Raw genomic sequence first — 7,374 nt, 5'->3', positions numbered from 1 at the left:
ATATAATGTAATTAGTTTGTCTTGCAGGGAATTTATCAGTTTTTCTTCATGCATTCAACTCTAAGTTTGGTTTAGTAGGTTCTTTGTATGGTTAATTGATAGGAAAAGATACCTCCATGAAGTTGGGGCAAACCAAACTTCTAGTAAAAATTCAACCCATCACATTATTTGTTTTTTTATCAGTCAAGTTGATTGGTCAATTTTATTTATATTCCTTCAATGTCTGTCTGTAGGTTAATATTGCTAGTCGCAACTCGTTATCAATCCGTATAATCTCAGTAGCGCAAACTGAAAAAGATGATTTAGGTTGGGGAAAAAAAAGGAATTAGATTACTCATATAAAACACACATGCACAGACTCACACAGACATGCGGGTGTATGATGTGCTGTTCTTGAGCAGATGATTACAAGGCATGATATTGATAATTGATTCTAAGATTCTTTGAGAAATATTTGTTCCTAAAGAAGAGGCATATATTGCAAAAAAAAAAAAGTGACTCAAGTTTCTATCATTCTTCATAGACATATGAGCCTGAATCCAAAATAAAAGAGAGTAGATGATCACAAAATACGCAAGACAGCCAAATCATAATCCAGAATCTCATAGCAGATAAATAAAGGTACTGGAGCTTGAAGCTTGGCAATGTCTTTTGTATTTTCTCCATTGACTTCAGTAAGAACTCGAACTTTCTCATCTACATCTTCATTTTCCCTAAAAAACTTGCTAGGAATTAATATTTTTCGAAAAGTCAATTTCCAAATCTTTTTACGGAACAAGTAACTAGAAACAAAAAACTACAAATAATCCCATAGATTTTTTTATTCAGAGATATCTATTTACCTCGCCTCCAATCGAAAAAGTTCCAATTTCGAAATCTTTTCGCCGAACAAGTAACTAGAAACCAAAAACTACGAAAAAAGATTTTTTCATCAGAAATATCTATTTACCTTGCCTCGAACCCAAATTATTTTGGGTTCGAACTTTATTGAGAAACCATCTTTTTTCCAACTGTCGACCCCCTGGCCGAACTTCCACGCTAAGTAAACAACCGTAGTGCAGTGAACTATTGCGACGATTCCTTCCAATATCTTCACCGCTGCTTCTCCAAAACCACCACCACCACTAGAGACACGGCTATTCTGGCCTCCAATCTGAATATTCTGTACTACCGAATTTACGGGGCAAGAATTCACATGATTAACGATCCGGATACCAGAATCTTGAGAATTAATCCGAATATTCTGGATCCGGATACCAGAAGCTTGAGAATTAATCCGAATATTCTGGACTACAGAATTCACGGGGCCAGAATTGACATGATTAACTCCAGAATTCTCCACATTTTCACCGGGGTTCTCAACCTTCTGTGGAATTTTGATTTCACAACCAGAGTTTTCAGATTTACTCATCACGAGATCATAGTATTTCTTCTTGGTTGAAGGGATTATTTCTTTATCCATCGTAAGATCAGTTTAGAGAGAGCGGAGAAAATATGAAACTAGGTTAACTCCCCTTCACTTTATATGCAGGGATTCAAAACCCATATCGGGAATCTTTTTTTGAGCAACATCAAAAAGTTTTTTATATTTTATTCCTTTTTTTTTTCTCTTGCAACAATATATATTTTTAAATAATTTCCAAAATAAGACAAAAGAAACGAAAATTATTTTTTAGGACCATATATATATATATATACACATACACACACACACATATATATATATAAATATATATATATATATATATATATAGCGTAATTTAAGAATTGAGATATGCAATTACAAGATCTTGATAACAATGAAATATAAGTTTTTGTGATAGGGTTAATTTTGTCATTACATGTCAATATATAAATTTAATCACTCTTATTAAAATCATACCAAACATTCAACATATTATCTTATCATTATATTTATCTTTGATTTATCATTATACTGTATATCCCTTACTTATCATATCCTATGTACCAAATTGTACCATATAGAATGACAAATTAAAAATGAGATCCCAATTATCACGACAATAAAAAATTATAAACATATTTTATAATATATTTTTAAGAAATTTTTTGAAAATAGCTTGCTTGTGCATATGAAGAAAGGAAAACTTTGGCTTGTTGCTTTTATATTTTTATATTGTTATGCATTCGCATTCACATTCAATCAAAAATACGAAATCTGAATTTTTAATCATATGAGGTGGATGAAAGAATATGATATTTTTATGATTATATCGTGTTTCAACTTTTGTATTATGTTGTCTATCTTAAAAATCATTTTTATGGAAAATATTATGTAACAATATAAAAATAGGAATCCGCATAATTAATTATTAATTTCTCATTATGATAGATGAACATATACATTACATTCGATTATGTGGGTATGTCGTACCGTACCGAAAATTTTATACTGTATATTGTACCGAAAATTACTGGTATAAGAAAAATTTTATATCGATATCGGTACATATAATTAACATATTGATTATATCGAAATTGTATAGTATACCGATATTTCTGTACCGTAACTTTATATATCATTTTATACTAAATTTTTTTTTAAATTTTTTATAAATTTATTGTTTAAATATTATATATTTTATATATTATTTCGGTATTCCATTATATAGCGAAATTTTTAAATTTCATACCGTTTTCATACCGTTGTCATACCGAAAACTGAAATCTTCAATACACTAAAAATTCGATATTTTCGATATGGTAATCTCGAAATACCGAAAAATTCGGTATTTTTATATCACTCCTACATTCGACAAGAATATTTTATGTACTTAAACATACAAAAACAACATTAAATAAATATATTTTTCGTGTATTTATAGAATTTAATAACTTTTTTTATATATATATATATACTATGAATATAAGATTATCATAACTTTTAATTTTAACATATCGTATTTAAAATTATTAATTTTAACAAAAAATGAAAGAATCAATAAAACTTTTTGGATAATGATAGCATTTGAAAATATTTTATTAGTAATCATAAATTCCGTACAATTTTTTATTTAGAGTCAGTTCATACATTTGTGTAAATAATATAAATTTAAAAAATAGCAAGGTTAGTGAAAAATAAGAAAAAGACAAATCAATAAGTGAAAATAGGAAAAGATTAATAAGAGACTAATTAGTTACAAAATACATTTGAAATTACGAAATTGAATTGATAACGACAAATTTCAAGAGAATAAGCCAGGAAGAGCAATTAACAGAACTTGGGTTTCTAGCTAGATGGCGCACAAACTAGAAATTATGTGGATACCAAAGTGCTTCAGCTGAGATCATTCTAACATCTTCATTAGCTTTCATTATCTTCTTGATTCTAGCCAGCGGCAGGCTATGGCTCTTAAAGTCGGTTACCTGATCAATGTCTTCATAACAGCTAGGCCAAAAAATTTGGAGTTGCTGTTGCAATTGTTGCTGCTACTAATGATGTATGTGCTGGTAGGCGAGATGATGATGTGCCATCTGAGCTGGAGAGGCAGAAAGACCACCAGCTTGGGACGATTGAATCGATCAAACCGGTGCTGGAGAAGAGGTTCCAGCCATTTGGTTGGCCGGATATGACATCATGCCATATGGCTTCTGAGCAAAGCTACCCAAGACCCCAATACCCGGCGACTGTCCATTTCCTTTCTGCTCCATTACAAATTATAATCTTCGGAAATCTTTTACTCTTCAAACTCCCTAAAATCACTCGTAACACATGATAAGCACGACACTCCAAATTTTTAAAAATTTAAGAATTGAATTTCTGATTGATGGCCTTTATAATCAAGGTTCAGCATCACTATACCTTCAGCAACACAGGACACGGGTGTTTCTAATATTGAATAATCAAGATTAGCCACAGAATAATTTTATAATGTTATCAAGAGACAAAACATGAAAAGTGCTTGAAACAAAGACAATGCCCCTGAAGCACAGCAATACGATAGAAACCAACATGAACCCTCAGCGTGATAAAACATTATAAAGCTGCAAGACATAGATAAACAGTGTACTTCCGTGCTGCATAACTTTTAAACCAAACAACTAAAACGAAAAATTTGCTTGTGATGTAATCCAAATGTAGTGCCAAATCGTAATAGGAAAATGGAAACTAAACAGTTCTTTAAGGAATCTGATATTTTCAATTATAGCATCTGTGGTTATGTTTATGTATCTTATCTCATATACACTGGCAAATTCAAATGGGTAAAATAAGGTAGAATTATAAACATATATGCACACCCCCTCAAGAAAATATACACATCTCTACAACCAAGGAAAAGATGAAGGATAAAACAGTGTTATGATTTGCAAACTTGTGGAACATGCTCGCTTTTCTGGAAAACTAGAATGTAAACAACAAGAGACCTCAACATTTCTAAATCTCAGTTTGCATCTCATTCTTCACAGCAAATTACGTATTATAGAACTTAAAATCAAAGAAAAACTTTCCACAAAGTTCATAAGGCCAGGCCAATGATGCTTCCGTAAATTCTCACTCCAAAGACAGATTTCTTCAGAGCTTCAAAATGGAAGTAATGGATGGGAATAGAACTAAAGGTTACCCATTTTATCCTTTGTTTCCGAAACAAACTAACATACGAGTAATTTCATAATGCAGTCATGTCACTAAGAATACTTCAACCGTGTCTCGCATGCAACCATGCTCGTTAATGCACCACCTCATTTACGAGAAACTGTTTGTTCAAAGTGTTAAATGCTAGCTAAACATTTAACTGCACGTTCCACTTATAAAGCACTCGAAACTGATCTCTTCGTCAAAATTTCTTCAAGAACCACAAAAGCAAATTTATTTTCTACAAGTAGGACAAATATTTGGAAACAACTATAAAAAAAAGCACAAAAATTTAAACTATAGTCAACCAAAGGCAAGAATAAAAAGGAGGAACTCTATCCCCAGGAACTAATCATGACAAAAAAAGGTGAATATCATGCCCCAGGTCCAATCCTGTGCAAACCACGATTGTAGAAAACTAGTCAAACATATAGGAGCACGTTCCGATTTAAGAAAACTAGTTAAAATGGAATCAAATATGTGCATCTAAGTTCCAATTATCAAGTTAAGGAATCACACCTTATACCTATTAATAGTAAAAAATTTCCCCCAGGTGTAAATAACTAGTACTCCTCACTATCTTGCAGAAATTAAAACTCATCTCCATGCTCCATGTCTCTTCTCGCATATAAATAATCATACCAAAAATTCAATTCACTGTATTTTGCAAGCATGTATAAGTACGTACTATCATAGAAAAATAACTTACAATGGGTAAACAAAAAAAACAGAATCAAAGTAGATAAAAATCGAAAAAAAACCCACAAATACAAATACAAATAGAGAAACAACCATACTTGAGCAAAAAATAAAAATCAAATCTGGACCTTTTCCAGCAATAAAAATATCTGAACGAGACATAAAACAATAACTTTCAAAAAAAATTGTAGTTAATCCAAAGTCAAGCAAAAGGTTAGGGCTTGTACCAATCAGTTGAAGCTGGAATCTGTGATTGAATTGGGGCCTCTGAAATTAATACCCAATTTGAATCCAGCTGCATTTATTATTTTTTGTTTTAATTGAAGCACCTTCGGATGTCAAAGTTTGATTTATCAAACTAGATGCTTTGTGAATTACTCAGAATAACCCTACTCATATGCATTTTTAAATCAAATTCAAAATATATATGTACCAATATTATGCGTTAAAGATATCACTAGAACACTATAGTTAGAGAGCAATAAAGATATCACTAGAACACTATATTAATTTTAATTTATGTGAAGCTTATGGATGAGACGACGAAGAACTAATCAATTGAAAGATAAAGATAACATAATTAATTTTGATTGTTAATTCATTTTGATACAATTATGTCACTTCTCGGAGTCAGGTCCGTGCTTGCACTATTAAACAATGAAATTTTATAGAAACTAACTCGTATCCGTATTTCTTTACGAAAATGATTAACACAAGTTACTTTAGGAGTCCATTGAAATCGCTAGAAACTATTTAAAAGTTTCATTTTTAATCAATGTGAGACGACGATAATATATTTTATAATGGCCCGAAAATTCGTGTTTGAAAATTTGCGGAAAAATTTAAAATTTTCTTTTTTAAAATAATTAAAATGCCTCATTCATAAAATAAAATGATAAATCAAGTTAAATCTTCAAAATAGCAGCGGAAGAAATTATTGTTTGCAAAATAACAAGTTCAAGTAATCCAACAACTGATAAAAATGTTTGAGCATAAAAATGGTAATTGCTGAAAATGAGGTACTCGGGTTCCACTACTGCGACCCAAGATGGCTCACTGGTCCCCGCCCTCGATCCCGACCTCATCAGTACCTACAACAATCAAGTCTAGTGAGTCTAAAGACTCAGCATACATATATCGTAAATAACGAGTAAATAATATAATAAAATTGCATGGGAGTAAAAATATCATGTCATGAGGCATAACGTAAAATATCATGTCATGATTAATTATAATACGTGCATAACTGAACTGAAAATCATAGTGAAAATGTTTGCTCCTTGGAGCCATGTAATGAAATAGCATGTAATAATTTTCTGTTGAGATTATGTTCTACGCATGTGGCCCCATGAACGGTACTGAATTGAACTGACCGGTAAGTGACCACCGGGTGAATTAATTTTCGTCTGATCAGACTAATGCCACAGTATACTGGGTGGAACTGAACTGAACTGATAAGTGAACACCAGGTGATACAATGATCCCATGATAATGAAATGACCACAAGAAATATTGCATAAATCTCAAAAAAATGAATATTTTATATTTGTATGCACGTAATATAATTAAATGACATAATTAAATATCCTGTATTATTTACCACATGGGTTGGATCGTTCCCAGGCTCGCTGCGACATAAATTTAACATGAGAAATATGCAAATGATTTTCTTGACCAAACTTTGTAATTGAATCCAAAAAACGAGACAATTACGCCCAACGACTTCGTATTTAATCATGACTCCGTGTCAACCCGAACCAACACCGAACCATCATTTAGTAATGATTAAAATACACTTAAAATGATGAAATAATGTTCCTAAAATGGTAAGAGCCAAAATTTTGGTGAATGGAGGCCAAAACATGAAACGCTCTTTCGAGAGTCAATTTGGCACATCGCATCGTAGTTTCTCGTACGACCTCTAAACTTAACCGAATCACAAACGGCCAAAAACATGACCTTCCTAACTCAATGAGGCACTGTCCAGTCAAAGGCCATAGGCTAAAAGCCAATCAAGAACTCAAACGAGCCTCTGAACCGAAGCAGCAAGTTGCTGCCCAGAAATTCCAGCAACCGCACTT

General features: G+C 31.9%; 2 long non-coding RNA genes across 3 annotated transcripts in view; both read right to left on the bottom strand.

The window, feature by feature from the left end:
- Positions 1 to 420: 420 nt before the first annotated feature.
- On the bottom strand, positions 421 to 1,543 carry LOC140831799 (uncharacterized). Its single transcript, XR_012117949.1, has 2 exons — positions 950 to 1,543; positions 421 to 713 (listed from the first exon to the last, which is right to left on the bottom strand). It is a non-coding gene; the product is annotated as an uncharacterized lncRNA (long non-coding RNA).
- A 1,797-nt stretch (positions 1,544 to 3,340) lies between these two features.
- LOC140833124 (uncharacterized) overlaps positions 3,341 to 7,374 on the bottom strand; it is a 75,118-nt gene continuing 71,084 nt past the window's right edge. Inside the window, exon 3 of one of the 2 annotated variants that reach the window (XR_012118296.1) lies at positions 3,341 to 4,987. This is a non-coding gene — a long non-coding RNA (uncharacterized lncRNA). The remainder of the gene's footprint in view (positions 4,988 to 7,374) is intronic. The other variant, XR_012118297.1, reaches the window with a different exon arrangement.

Source organism: Primulina eburnea, chromosome 5 (assembly GCF_022965805.1).
Source record: "Primulina eburnea isolate SZY01 chromosome 5, ASM2296580v1, whole genome shotgun sequence".
NCBI lineage: Eukaryota > Viridiplantae > Streptophyta > Magnoliopsida > Lamiales > Gesneriaceae > Primulina > Primulina eburnea.
This window is presented reverse-complemented; position numbering and strand designations above follow the sequence as displayed.